The sequence below is a fragment of the Dipteris shenzhenensis genome, chromosome 12, assembly GCF_047967505.1.
Source record: "Dipteris shenzhenensis isolate YYH24624 ecotype China chromosome 12, Dip_SZ_1.0, whole genome shotgun sequence".
Lineage (NCBI taxonomy): Eukaryota > Viridiplantae > Streptophyta > Polypodiopsida > Gleicheniales > Dipteridaceae > Dipteris > Dipteris shenzhenensis.
In genome coordinates, this window is record NC_141607.1 from 23,394,493 (window position 1) to 23,409,738 (window position 15,246).

The 15,246-nt window shown below is 41.8% G+C and overlaps 1 pseudogene across 1 annotated transcript; it reads right to left on the reverse strand.

The window, feature by feature from the left end:
• Window positions 1-9,708: 9,708 nt before the first annotated feature.
• On the reverse strand, window positions 9,709-14,239 carry LOC147895994 (pentatricopeptide repeat-containing protein At4g39530-like; annotated as a pseudogene). Its single transcript, XR_015541910.1, has 3 exons — window positions 13,983-14,239; window positions 13,787-13,863; window positions 9,709-13,694 (listed from the first exon to the last, which is right to left on the reverse strand). The product of XR_015541910.1 is annotated as a pentatricopeptide repeat-containing protein At4g39530-like (transcript).
• Window positions 14,240-15,246: the final 1,007 nt, after the last annotated feature.

A 15,246-nucleotide genomic window follows, 5' to 3' on the forward strand; every position in this document is an offset into this window, starting at 1 on the left:
TTTGAGTTTGGCAATTACCCCGGAGGGTCCCTCATAAACATGTAACATAGCACTTTAGTACACTAAGGGGTATTGTTTTAATGGGGTGACTTACGTGATGTTTATATGCATGAGGGGATTTATAAAATAGCAAATTAACATAATCTATATATGTAGATTCATGAAGGGGTGTCACAATTTTAAGATTGAAAATGCAAACACATACATGGGTTTAACCAATTACTTGAGAAAATGTAAAAATGCAAGAATAGGGGTAATTTGTAACACATGCTTCATGGGCATGAAAGAGTGGCCCCCATAGCGCAATTAAAAGGTAGAGCATGTATGCTATTATAACCATGGCTTATTTTCACAAGGACATCATCCTCCAAGACAATTTTGATATTTTGACCCTCGATTACCACCTAATTGTATATAACTTTATTATGTAGATTGAGTCCTCCCAGATTCTTTACCTTATTTTCAAATGACACACCTATGCTAGAACTCCTAAAACCTAGCACCTTGCAAGACATGCCTTGCAACCCATAGTCCTTGACTGTAGGTCTTGGGTGGATGCAATCATATGGCCGGCAAGATGCCGAGTATATTTCTCAACAACTTTCTCAAAATGGCAATTAGCTCTATCGCCCTACAGGTATTATTGCCCTGTATAATGATATTTATGAAGCCCTTCAAAATATGATTTAAGGCATAGAGTGCTCAAGACATAGGAGAGCTCAAAGCACATGCACAAAACATGGGAGATGGAGAGAGAAGGTCTTATCCAACTACAACATTAGACTCCATTCACTATCACAATTCAAGTGTGTGACTTGACTTATACAAAGGAGGATCAACACACTTATCCCCAACTACACACTCACTCACATTTCATTGGTTGGCTTTCCCATGCTTAGCCAAACTCACACACACACACACACTCAAGATAAGACGTTTCAACATCCCCTCTCAATGCCAACATGTGGCACAACATGATGGGCATTGCACTCATCTTTAATGTGTACAAGACTATACTCCATGTGTAGATCACATGTGTCTGAAGGTCCAATGCTTCATCCATACATACTCCTTCCACTAGAGAAGTTTCAATGTTTTTCCATTGAGAGCTAGTCTAAATAATGGACAATTATATCATCTAAATGAAGCAAAATATAAGCTTAAAAATGGTCATCTTCCTCTACACTCTCTAGATTGGATGCTCTCCCATAAATATATGACAATAAAATCTTAATCATTAAGAGAATTTGAATAAATGTTTGCTATGCTAAAATCTTAATCATTAAGATCCTCCCTCCCTCCCCCCCCCTCTCTCTCTCTCTCTCTCCCCCGCCCACCCTCTCTCTCTCTCTCTCTCTCTCTCTCTCTCTCTCTCTCTCTCTCTCTCTCTCTCTCTCTCTTCCCCTCTCTCCCCTTGCTCACCACCACCACCTCCTCTTGCATTGGCACCCTTTCCCTTCCTCTACCCCCATCTGCCTCCTTCCCCTCCTTCTCTACTCTCCTTCTCCTAATGTCACCCCTCCAACCCACTTTCCTCCCACCCACAACCCAAAGATTTCCATTCCTCACCCACTACATCTCACCTCTTGACTTGATCAGCTGCCTTGCGAATTTAATCTCCACCAAGCCATAGGACTAGTAATGTGAGATGGTGAAATTCCAATATTCCCTCCACAGGTCTCCTCCATAATTTAGCAACACAAATTTCAAGAGGATACTTTTGAAAACACTTATTTCCATTGTGGTGTTTCCTCACATGAAAATTCTTCCTTTTGTGGTTGTTAGATATAGTGTTCAATAATTGATGATTATGGTTCCCCTTCCTTGAGGTGTCATTGTTGCTACGAGAGTTTGAGGAATGGTTTGGGCTTAATGTGGTGCATTATGTCTACAAGAAAAGAGAAGAATGCATGACATTGGGTTTATTCACTATTTGATGAAACTACAAGGGAGTGAATATGGATGTAAGGGGATTAGAACTCTTGTGCTGGCTACTCTCTTGTGGTTGTACCAATTGAGGAAATTGCATCACCAGTTACCCTATTAGTGCAATCAATCTTTTGGAAAGACTACCACTTCAAAGTGCTATTTCATGTTGCACTTAGAATAGAAAAAGGACTAGAGCAAGTGATTGAGTTGCCAAGGAATTACAATGGCAATATTGTCTTCTAGCTTCCACATAGTCCGAAAGGATCAACAATGAATGGCATGGATCAAAAGTCAGATGGTCATGTATGGACATATTACTACATACACTCTCAAGAGTGTATGGACACATTACTACATACACTATCAAGAGTTATTTCCTGGCATTGTTTGAATTAGCGAGTGGTTAGAGCAGCTTAGTTGCTCTAGTAATGCATCTCTTTCATGTTTGGCTAGAGGGCTCTATTTCTAAGGGTCTGACATACGTAGTTATAATATCAAAATTTCCAAGATGCTCTTACCATGATTTCATAGAATGACATGCGAAGAAGAGTGTGTATATCCCATGCAAACATATTTACTTTATTTTCATTGTAATTATGGTACTCAGTGCTAAAATCCATGAGTATATGTACCAATCTACATTGAAAAACATTAAATTATTCCAACTACTTAGTTCTCAAAGAAAGAAACCATCGGTTTTCCATCTAGAATGTTGAGTTATTGGATGTAGTAAGGAGACAACTATGTTTGGTCATGCGTACAAATATGTATGTTTAGATGTGTTCATCATGGGAAATTTTTGTGAAATATTCTATAAACATGTGATGTATATCAACCCCATGTATGTGAGCCTATTTTGTAGAGTTGGTCATGAAATATATTTTGTGGACCAGTGGTGGTTATGTATAAATCATATCTTTTGGGATATGAAACTTGTATAAGTATATTTCCTATGTAACTTGAGATATATATTTATACACTTGCTAAGGATTGCAAGTTTCTGTGTTATTTATTTCCATATTTCCATAAAGTATTTGCTACTATGTATTTACTTCTTTGTGAATATCTAATGTAATTATGTTTAAAACATGTTTAATTTTCATTAAAGGTAACTAATTACACGTTTTGTATGGATTCCAATTAGATATCTTGCTCATTATAAAACTAATGAATTGCAATTTTTTTCATAGAATTCAATTAGATGTCATGTTGATATAGATGCATGTTTACCTCAAATTATCTACCTATAGGATAGTAGGGAACTTGAATGGTTATATCATGCACACTATTAGTTAGAGTCAAAGGTTCCATTTATTTCTAATATGATTATAAATGCATGTTTACCTCAGAGTATCAACCTATATGGTAGTAGGGAACTTGAATGGTTATATCATATTGGATATTAGTTACGGCATATTGCATTGATTTTTTAATTCATATCAATTTAGTGTACTAATTTGAGTGTAGAGTTCCATTATACTAGCCATTATGTGTGAATTGAGAATTAGACAAAACTAGTTGTGGTAGACATCATTGCTTACATCACTTTTTTCGATAATGTTTATTCAATCTAGTTTACCTCAAATATCGATCTGTAGGATCTCAAATGGTTATATAATATATAACAAAATGATTTAAATTCTTATAAATGATGTGTACTATTTTGTCTATAGAGATGCATTCACTTCTATGATAGCCGATACGCTGCATGATCCAATTTAGATTTTTCAATAAATGATATAGGTTGTCAAAATTTGGTAGCTTGTCGTGATCCATATAGGTTTTCCACCCAAAAAAAATGAATGCCATGGTTGCCCAGATTTTTGTCCCAAACCCAAATGAGCATCTACTTTTATAACATTTCCCTCTTTTTTTAATAATGATGGACTATGAACGGTAGTATCCCAGTTCATGCACACTGATGACATGCATGGCAATCATTGCTTTTATTGAGCATATCAAACATTTCAGTAAGCCCATCGGCATGTGAATGATATGGCCTAAAGACATGCATAATATTTAAAAACTTTGAAGTGAAATTAGCTCCTTCATAAAAAAGTATACATTTGTGGCAAGTGTGTTTGCATATTACTTTTTCTAAGAGGAAGTTGGCGAGATTCACAGTACCTAGTTAAATAGTCTATAAGGATAATTATATAGTTGTTGCCATTTTTGGAAGTTGGGAGAGGTCCCACTCTACATAGGCCATTAATTTGCATTGATTGATATAGTTCTTGTTTGATGACTAGAGGGAATTTGAATGATTGATAGCATTGACAAGATTGGAAATATTGCTTGATAGTTTGTCTTATGCTCAACCATTAGTAGTAGAGTGTCAATGTGTGCAATAGGCCTTACAACCAAGATGGATGGCCATGTAGAATGTGGTGGTGGTAAAAGTGTTGTTTACTTGTCACCTACCCTTCCCTTAGCCCTCTCTCAACCTAGCCCTCTTCTTGGTCCTCCTTGAGTCCCAACTCCTCTTAGCTCCCTCATTGAATTTGTCGATGAGCTATAAGACATGGTTTTTTTCATATTCTCGTATAATTTCACCAGATCCATGTTCACCCAACCAGACATGTTCTTGGCATCGAACATTCTTGGAATGTTACCATTTCTTGGTAACTACAATACAGAGTTTAGGATGCCATTCCGATTGAATGCAGAAGAGTATTCCATTGATTTGCTAAATTTGTTTTAGCTATTGGACGCTAGTTTTGAGATCGTGTTGGTTGAGTGATAACCAGTAGAAGAAATGGGTCTTGAGATTGGAACTGGGGCACCTGTTTAGTTGACAACGGTATTGTTGAAGCACATTAACTTCTTTTTGGTTCGTATATCCCCAATGGATATTTTCCCAACTCTATATGGCACTTTGAAAATTGTATTCATGAAGTGTGAACACCCCCCTCAAGAGTCTCCCTTCTAATTATTTCTTTGTCATGAGGCTAGAGATGGTATAATGATAAGTCTGAACTGTGACCTTAGTTCCTTGAAGGTATACGTGCAGTATATAAGAAGCCCATACAACTGCAAGCATTTCGTTTTTTGCCACTCCACACTTGGTCCCTACTGGAATGATTGATGTATTAGATTGGTCACCATGCATGTTTGGTACGACACTAATGGAGGAGGAAACCCATTTTTGATCTAGCTATTTGTAGATAGAAGGGCTTGGTGATTGGGTCACTATGATTTATGCTAGTGTTTTTTTTTCTGCTACGATGTAGTCTGATAGTCTTGATTCCAATTTAACTGTGTCCTCCTTTAATAATATCTAAACAGGTGCTATGATGTTAGAATAATGTTCAATGAATATGTGGCAAGGTGTAAAAACCACATGTGTCTTGCTATTTGTCGTGTTGAGAATTGCTGCACTGCTTCAACTTTATGAGGGTCACTTTCAATGACTATTGTAGAGACATAGAGGCCTAGCTATTCAATTTAGTTTGTCCATTTGCATTTTTTCCTTTTGAGTTTCAATTATCCTTTGAAAGTTGGGTTAGTATTTCTTTAAACAATTCAAGGCATTCAACCCATATTTTTGTGTAAATTAGTACATCGTCAAGAATACTAACACCACTTCTTTTTGTGCCATGTCTATAAAGCAACCATTTCATGAGTCTTTGAGATGTGGTCAGGGCATCCCTTAAACCAAATGCATTACTCTGAAGTGGTACAATCTGTATGGGGTTCTAATGATGTCTTCTTTTTGTCGTTGGGATGTGCTAGATAGGTAAAAGCTAGGTCTAGATACATGCAATAGCACTCTTTATCTAGCTTATCAAGAATGTCATCTATGCATGGAAAAGGATACAATTGCTCCCGTTAGATGTCGAAAGTCAGTTGTGAACATGATTGTTCCATCTTCTTTCTTGACCAATTGTGGTTCAACTGCCCATTGAATCTTAGAAGGTTCGGTTACTTCTTGCTGTACCATTTTAAGGACACTTTTTTGGATCTCTTCAATATTGTTTGGAGACCTCCTTTGAATCACCATTTGTACTAGTCTTGATATTGTTGTTGAATGTGATGAATTTCATCAATGAATGTGATATAATACTTGGCACCCTGCGTTGAGCACACCCTCATGGGACCACAAATGTTCGAGGTAACAAGCTTCAACATTGTTGTTCATTCAAAGTTCCTCTAAATGGCTTTCTCTCCATTTTGCCCAAAGCACGTGCTTCACATACCTTCAAGTTCCAATCAATTGACTACTCCATCTCATTTCATTTGCTTCAGCGTCTTTAGACTTGCATGGATCATATATGTCGATGCCACAAGTACCTGTTATTTTTGGCAGTTGCTTCTATTAATATGTGTCTACATCCTTGCTCCGAAGTAGAAAATACAAACATTCCTTACGTATCTCTTTTCTTATAACTTGCCCAAATTCCTCGTCCTTGATTAGACACACAGACAAGGGAAGTTTCAATTCAGTGGCCATATTTATCAATCATGTGATAGAGATCATATTATGTTTCAACTTGGGGAAAACACACACAACACCACCTGAAAACTCTTTATGATTTTCTCCAATGCCATAAATTGGATGCTCTATATCATCTCTAATTGGACCCGTATATAGGTGAGTACAAGGCTTGTATTGACTTAACAAGTCACGATGATATGTGATTTGCTAAGTTGCTCTAGAGTCGAAAATCATATCAAAGAAGAACTTATTATGACCATTATCTAGAACAAGAGTATGTGTATGACTATGTTTAGCTACAAGCTAAGCACTTGAAAAATAATGAAAGACTATGGTCAAGTTTCTTGTGAATCCAGATCCTATGTAAGGTGCAACCCACATGATTCTTTGACCTATCTTTCAACATTTTGAGAGGTGGCAGCAGAAAGGGGACATGTCAATATTGACAAGTTGAGGGTCATTTTGAATTTGAATGTCACTGACATTCAAATTCAAAATGAGCCTCAACTTGTCAATATTGAAAATTTCCCTCTCTTAGTCAGCTAGATTATCTAAGCACTTTTTGCTTAGATGCTCTTTTGGGAGAGACTAAAATGCAATCATATTGTCTTTACAAGCAGTTCTAGCTTGAATGAAGAGAATGTGGACTGCTTTTTTATCAACCTTCTCCTTTAATGCTAGCCTTTGTTATGGCTAAGTCAGGAGCACAACAGACCATCCGACATCTGACATGACGTAAGAGGAAGCCATTTCTCTCACATAGGATGGACGAGGTGATTCAATCTTTTCGAGGAGGTGACCCCACCTTTGCATGGGGACTCTTCTCTGAGGGGAAGCCACCTATTCCCAACACAGACCCAGATGTGTGGCACACCTATGTGACATCCCTCTTTGACGTCCCAGTTCAAACACCACCTGATATGTCCGCCCTTTCCAAACCCACCATATGCATTTTGTTGACTGCACAGAATGTGCGAGTTGCTTTACGTCGGCTCCACAACCGAAGAGCCCAGGACCATGAGGGAAGCACTTTGCACATGGACAAGAGGTCTTGGCCCCAATCCTAACACAAATGTTCCCATTATGCTGTATGCCATGGCTTCCCCCTTGCTTGGAGTACCACCACCATTGTGCCAATACACAAAGCAGGGGATCCCGTGCATTCTAGGAACTACCGATTCTCATGATTGGTCATACACTGGCTAAGATTTATGGATTAGTACTCGAGAGAGATCAGCTCCTACACAAAGACACATGGGCAGCAAGGACTGGGACGGGCTAGGTTCTAGAAGCAACATTCCACTCTTGATAATCTCTTGACCCTGCAAGGAATCATCGAGGAGGCGAGATCAAGATCCTGGAAAATCTACACTTGCTTTGTAGACTTTCAGAAGGCCTATAGTCCCACGATCTCGCATGATAAGGTGACTTCATGAGATGTAAGTCCTAGGAGTGGCAAACTATCCACGTTAGGGGAGGTGGAGACAAGAAGCATTTCCTGTGTAACTTGCCTAGTTGAGGATGATACCATTGTCTCTTTTAGAAGGGGTATGGTTTTGGGCCTCTCTCCCATTCCAGTGCCTAGTTCGCATCGACCTCTATCTGATGGAAATGCAACAATGGATAGTATCACGGGAGACAAAGATGGATCAAGCTCAGTGACACATCACAGATTTCTACGCATTTGAGCTTGCCCCTGGACATGGCGAAGTCGAGGAGGAGATAGATAATGTGACGATAGCATGGATCTGTGGAAGGAGACGAGGAGGAGGAGGGATGTAACCAGAGACACAAGGACCACACACAATGCAGAGACGAACCAGGCCACGCACGATAGAGCTTCAGCCCATCACATCTCTACTCAAAGGGGATCACCCCAGTAGAGACATCACTTTTGATATGGCCCACCGGATACTGAGATAATGGAGACTATGCCCCACGCCACGACATATGACCTCATAGACATAGATACGAGATATTTTTGCAACTCACAGGAGAGCCACCATGGTACCTGCTTATGTGTTTTGACTTTGAGATTGAGTACTAGTTTTTGAGTTCTGAGTTTTGAGCTTAGTTTAGTATAGTACTCAACAAATGGCGTTAGTGAACCCTCTGCCTCAGCCCACAGTGGCTTGTATGAGTTAATCTGTGATTGCCCTTTGTCTCATAGGCCCGTGAGGCCTCTTGTATGAGTTAATCTGTGATTGCCCTTTGTCTCGTAGGCCCGTGAGGCCTCTCGACTCTTTCTTTCTTTCTTTCTATGCATACGACGTCATCTTACTCTCTTCTTCTGTTGAGGGTATCTAGATGTACTACATGATTTGAAGGCCACAACCTTGGTAAAACCAAGGTTATCATCTTCAACACTCCATAGTAGTCACGCATAGAGAGCAATTCCTTGCCAAAAGGTTGCCATTAACGATTGTTGTGTCCTATACATATCTAGGAGTGCTCTTGTCCGGCCTGATTTTCACAATGAGACCAGCTATGGAAGCCCAATTGAGCAGGGGCTATGCCACAGTCGCGAAGCTTGAGCACCAATGCTTTCAATCTTACTTCCGGATCCGAAGACTAAGTCTCTTCTCTTCTACCCTTTAGCTAGTATATGTATGGCAATTCATGTTGGGGCCTCGACCTATCAAAGGATTGGACTCCAATAGAGAGGCTTCAGGTTTTACAGCTTGCACAGGTAATCCACAATAAGACTTCAATCCCAACATCTTTGATGTTCCTTGGCTATCAATGTCATTAATGTAGGTAGGGGGGTCGGTCTAAGATCGTGGAACCAAAATCTCTAACTCGATGGAGGTATGTGATCACTTGGAAGGCTGTGACAAAGCTCGAGCGGGGCTATCAGCCAAGGGTATGCTTGAACTTGTAGATGGTTTGCCACCTTTTCATCCAAATCCACCTCCCCACGCCTTGAGAATCTCCATCGGGCAGTTTCACATTTTTTCTCACAAACTGTGCATTGAGACTGGATGGGCTGAGGGCATCCCTTGGGAGGGCCGCATTTGCACCCTATGAAACTAGCAAGAGGTTGAGTCGGAGGAACCCTTTGCTTTTAGATGTCCTATGCACTATGAGATTTGAGGCTGTCCCCATTGTCTATTTAAAGATGGATTTGGACCCCTCTGTAGCCTCCTAGTCTATTCGGATCAAAGATGGGTAGCTTAAAACCCAGAGACCAGCTGCTGAAGCTACAGAGACCAGACCATGAGGCCCAATCGGAGTCTTCTTCTTCTTCTTCTTCGTCGTCGTCTTCTTCTTCATCATCATCATCTCAAAACACAACAACAACCTAGTCATTATTGATTTTGTTCAGTCAGATGACACAGACCAGCAATCCTCAGGGAGACAATGCAGCCGGACGCGGAGAGAGCAGCGTGGATCTGGTCCCTCAAACAGCATACAAAGGACTGTCTCAATGAAATCAGCTTGGATATCTATCTTTTTGATGGATTTTCGATAATAGTTGCCTTGGGGTGGATGCATGCATGGTGGCTCTACCCATTCAGGTCTTCTCACTGTATCTAGTGTCACCAATAGTCCTCACAAGGATACTTGCCTTCATGGAAAACATGAAAGCGGATTGCATCTTCAACAAGAATATTTCTCTGCTCTATCTTTATCTCAGTGCAATGGTCACATGACAGTCCTTCTAGACCCAGAGATTTTTGACACATGGGTGTCCCCGTGGGTGTATTGATTAGGGAATGGCACACGTTCTAGCCACCTTCTCACTGTGCCCACATGACCCGTTTTGTGACACCCAATGCAAATTTGGGACATAACCTTCCTTCCTCATTTTGAGGATAAGATCTTCTAGCTTTGCATATATAGTTTTGCTGTGGGAATGTGCTCCTCCCAAAAATGATGCACAATCCTCCTATTAACAGTCCACCAACTCTGTCCTGGCTTCTTCCATGCTTATTTTTATTCTCATTGCCTGAACTTTCTTGTCTCCCTCCTGCATGTGAGCACCTGCATAGATGTTGGACATCAAGACATAAGATGCAGCATCTTTTTCATCCAATTGCACTGCATGTTCAAAGGCTACTCTTCCAAGCTCCACATTACCCCACTTCCAACAAGCACCCAAGACTGTATGCCACACCACAAGATCCGGATGAGAAGGCATCTTCTTCACCATTGCTACGGCTTCATTCAATTTGCCTGCACGGCCAAAGAGATCAACCATGCCCAGGTGGTGCTCAACAGTTGGAGAGATGCCATAGTCTTTGCTCATGGCCTCAAAGTAATTCTGGCCCTTATCCACTAGACCCGTGTGACTGCATACAGTAAGAACAATAGACAATGTGACTCCGTTCGGCTTTCTCTCTTCTCTCATTCTCTCAAGCATATGGAAAACCATTTGAGTTTCTCCATGCTGGGCATACCCCGCAATCAATGTATTCCATGAGACTACGCTTTGAACTGGCAGCTTGTCAAACGCTTCATGTGCTTCTGCAAGAGAGCCGCATTTGGCATACATATCCACCAGGGTGCTGCCAACAAGATCCTCTCTCTCCATGCCCTTTCTGGCTATCTCAGTGTGTGTTTCTCGACCCATGTATATTGATCCTATGCTGCAACAGGCTTTCAAGCTGAAAACAAATGTGACAGCATTTGGAGAGAGACCCTCCAGTTGCATCTGTTCCAGACAGTTCAGTGCTTCCTCACCAAGCCCATGTTGGGCATATCCTGCAATCAGTGCAGTCCATGAGACCTCATCTCGAACTGGCAGCTTGGCAAATGCTTCCTGTGCTTCCAAAAGCGAGCCACATTTGGCATACACATCCACCAAGGTGCTGCCAACAACAAGATGTCTTTCCAACCCCCGTCGGGCTATCTCGGCATGCATTTCTTGGCCCTTGTCTATCGCTCCTATGCTGCCACAAGCTTTCAAGCTGCAGACAAATGTGACAGCATCTGGGGAGAGGCCCTCTAGTTGCATCTGTTTGAGAGAGTTCAGCACTTCCTCACCAAGCCCATACGAGGCATATCCCACGATGAGTGCATTCCATGAGACCTTATCTCGAACTGGGAGCTTGTCAAATGCATCACGTGCTTCCGCAAGCAAGCCAAATTTGGCATACATATCTACCAAGGTATTGCCAACAACAAGATCTCTTTCCAGCCCCTTTCTAGCTATCTCAGTGTGCATTTGTCGGCCCTTGTCTATTTCTCCTATGCTGCTACAAGCTTTCAAGCTGCAAACAAATGTGACAGCATCTGGAGAGAGACGACCCTCTTGCATCTGTTCAAGACAGTTGAGCGCTTCCTCACCAAGCCCGTGCTGGGCATATCCTGCAATCAGTGCATTCCATGCGACCTCGTATTGGACTGGCAGCTTGTCAAATGCATCCTGTGCTTCTGCAAGTGAGCCACATTTGCCATACATATCCACCAAGGTGCTGCCAACAACAACATCTCTTTCCAGACCCTTTCTGGCTATCACAGTGTGCATTTCTCGGCCCCTCTCTATAGCTCCTATTCTGCCGCAAGCTTTCAAGCTGCAAACAAGCGTGACAGCAGTTGGAGAGAGACCCTCTAGTTGCATCTGTTCGAGACAGTTGAGCGCTTCCTCACCAAGCCCATGTTGGGCATATCCTGCCACAAGAGCAGTCCATGAGACTACGTTTCGGATTGGCAGCTTGTCAAATGCTTCCTGTGCTTCCACAAGCAAGCCACATTTGGCATACATATCTACCAAAGTGGTGCCAATGACAATATCTTCTTCCAGCCCCTTTCTGGCTATTACGGTGTGTATTTCTCGACCCTTGTCGATGGCTCTTATGCTGCCACAAGCTTTCAAGCTGCAAACATATGTGACAGCATTTGGAGAGACACCGTCCAATTGCATCTGTTCAAGATGGTTGAGCACTTTCTCACCAAGCCCATGCTGGGTATATCCTGTGATCAGTGCATTCCAGGAGACCTCGTGTTGAACTGGCAGCTTGTCAAATGCTTCCCGTGCTTCTAAAAGTGAGCCACATTTGGCATACATATCCACCAAGGTGTTACCAACAACAAGACCTCTTTCCAGCCCCTTCCTGGCTATCTCAGCGTGCATTTCTCGGCCCTTGTTTATTGCTCCTATGCTGCCACAAGCTTTCAAGCTGCAAACAAATGTGACAGCATTTGGAGAGAGACCCTCCAATTGCATCTGCTCAAGGCAATTAAGTGCTTCCTCACCAAGCCCATGCTCGGCATATCCTGTGATCAGTACAGTCCACAAAACCTCATTTCGAACTTGCAGCGTGTCAAATGCTTCCCGTGCTTCTGCAAGCAAGCCACATTTGGCATACATATCCACCAAGGTGCTGGCAACAACAAGATCTCTTTCCAGCCCTTTTCTCACAATCTCGGCATGTGTTTCTCGGCCCTTCTCCATGGCTCTTATGCTGCCACAAGCTTTCAAAGTTGAAACAAATGTGACATTATTTGGACAGAGACCCTCCCCTTGCATCAGTTCGAGACACTTGAGTGTCTCCTCACCAAGCCTGTGCTGGGCATATCCTGTGATCAGTGCATTCCATGAGACCTCGTCTCGAACTGGCAGCTTGTCAAATGCTTCTTGTGCTTCAGCAAGCGAGCCACATTTGGCATACATATCCACCAAGGTGTTCCCAGAAACAAGATCTTTTTCCAACCCCTTTCTGGCAATCTCAGCATGTATTTCTCGGCCTCTTTCTGCATCTTTCAGCCTCGCACAAGCCTTCAATACGACAACAAAGGTATACTTGCTAGGTTGTACAGAATCCTCTTGCATTTTCTGGTAGACTTCGAGGGCATGTTTTGAATCCCCAAATTCAATATAACCCCAGATGAGATAAGTCCAAGAATACTCATTCCGATCAACCACCTTGTTAAAAACCTGCTGAGCATCGTACATGCTTCCAACTTGAACAAACATTTGGATGAGGTGGTTCCCAAGAGATCTATGATCTTCTAGCCCGTTTTTGCACAGATAGGCATACAAGCGCTTGGCATACGCTAGATTTTTCTTTGTTCTGCACTTATACAAGATGCATGTAACGTTCTGAACTGAAGGCGGCTGGGGCATCCGTTCCATAGACGTGAGGGCCTCCTCTAAACTAAGCATTTCCCATAAACTCTTCTCGTGCAGTTCTTGTGCCTGACATGAATTGACGTTTGTTTCAGCCCTGCCACACTCCTCCACCAAGCCACGGTCTTGAGCCCGACCAGTGGACGCTCTGGGCATATGATCTAGCATGCCTTTAACCCAACCTGGATTGTACCAGCCGTCTATCCATAGCGACTCCTTGGTAATCTTATGCTTGAAATCTGGAGATCTTGGGTTTTGCTGTTGTTAGGATTCAGGAGAGACTCGTCAGACCAGACAATCTACAGATTTACTTGTGCAAATCATGCAGTTCAGACTCGTCGCACACCTACTTTGCTCCCTCGGTTGTCCCACCACTGGGAGGGATCCGTGAAGTACTTCTTCCACAAGCGGTCGGTCCCTGACCTTCCTACAACGAAAAACAATTGCCAGAATTGGGTGGTACCAGCAAACTTCTTTTCCATAATTGTTTTATAACTAAATTACTCATGTAAATAGGGAGAAAAATACACTAAAGGACAGCAGTACCTTCCTCCACCACCTCTCCACTGTCCTCGGGGGAAGCCATCAGAGGGCTCGATTGCGTGTGCAGATGAGCTGCCGGCCAGTGGGAATGTGGATCTCCGCTACGAAAAAACCCAGGACGATGCACCTGAGCGCAGGATGGTTTGCTTAAGGTTGAGGGATCTCTAACTGCTCCCGTATACAGGTTCATGATTAGCGCAAGTTCTCTGTTCAGCATTATTGCAGTGGGGGAACGGCAAGAACCTCACGTAAATTCCTGTTCCCGGTCCATCATCACGTTTGTTCACGTATCACGGATGTGATTTTAGAGCGTACAATTTGCACGCACAAACTCTCCGCCATCCTCCAAAAATGTGAGTGGACGGCTACATCCTACTTGGATCCTCCCAGATACACACAAACAAGTTGAATTACATTCATAAGGCCTCCAGTTAAGGTTATTGAATGTTCGTTTAAATGAGTGAGTGTCACTAGAGTATGTTGTTCTGGTTTGTTTGTCCATATGTGGCCTATAATTGAGCCGTGAACAATCCTTGGTTGGTGAATTAATTGTGTCATATGTATTCTTGTCATGAATGTATGTAGGTCTTTAGTTTTATTGTTAAAGTTTTTATAGTTAATGTTGAAGTCTCCTAAGATTGTTGTTGGTGTGTTTGGTTCCATGGTTGAAAGAATTTGTTGAAGTGAATACAAAAGTGTGGAAGCGGATGATGAAGGAGAATTGTATATGTTTATGAGTGCAAAATTGTCCATGTTTGTGCTTTTGAAGGTAGTTAACAAGCATTCGCAACCTTTGTTTTGTATGTATAATTCTTCTTGCAATTGCATTTCTTTTTTGTAACATGTTGCAATCCCTACTCCATTTGTTTTTTGTAGGCATGTGAAGTTAGGTAACAATAGTGTGTTGAATTTGTTATGCAATTCCTGAAAACAAATTATTGTGGCCCTTAATAGGCTTTTATCTTGTAATATGTCATCAAAGTGTGAGTTTAGGGCTCTTGTGTTAAGAGATTGGAATGTATTTTGTTGTTTTTTATGTGTTGAGATGTGTTTTTGTTGTGCAATCCATTGTCATTCATTTCGCAAGTGTTGCATTTCGTTGATAACATTTCTTATCTACTTTGATATGCTTTTCTTCTATTGGATTTAGGAGGTATAGGTTGTTTGGGTTCCGTATATGTGAGTGCTGTATACACTAGGCCATGTGCTTTGATGGACGAAGGATCAAATGCAAGGGAATCCAGTGTCAATCCTTGCAAACAATGGA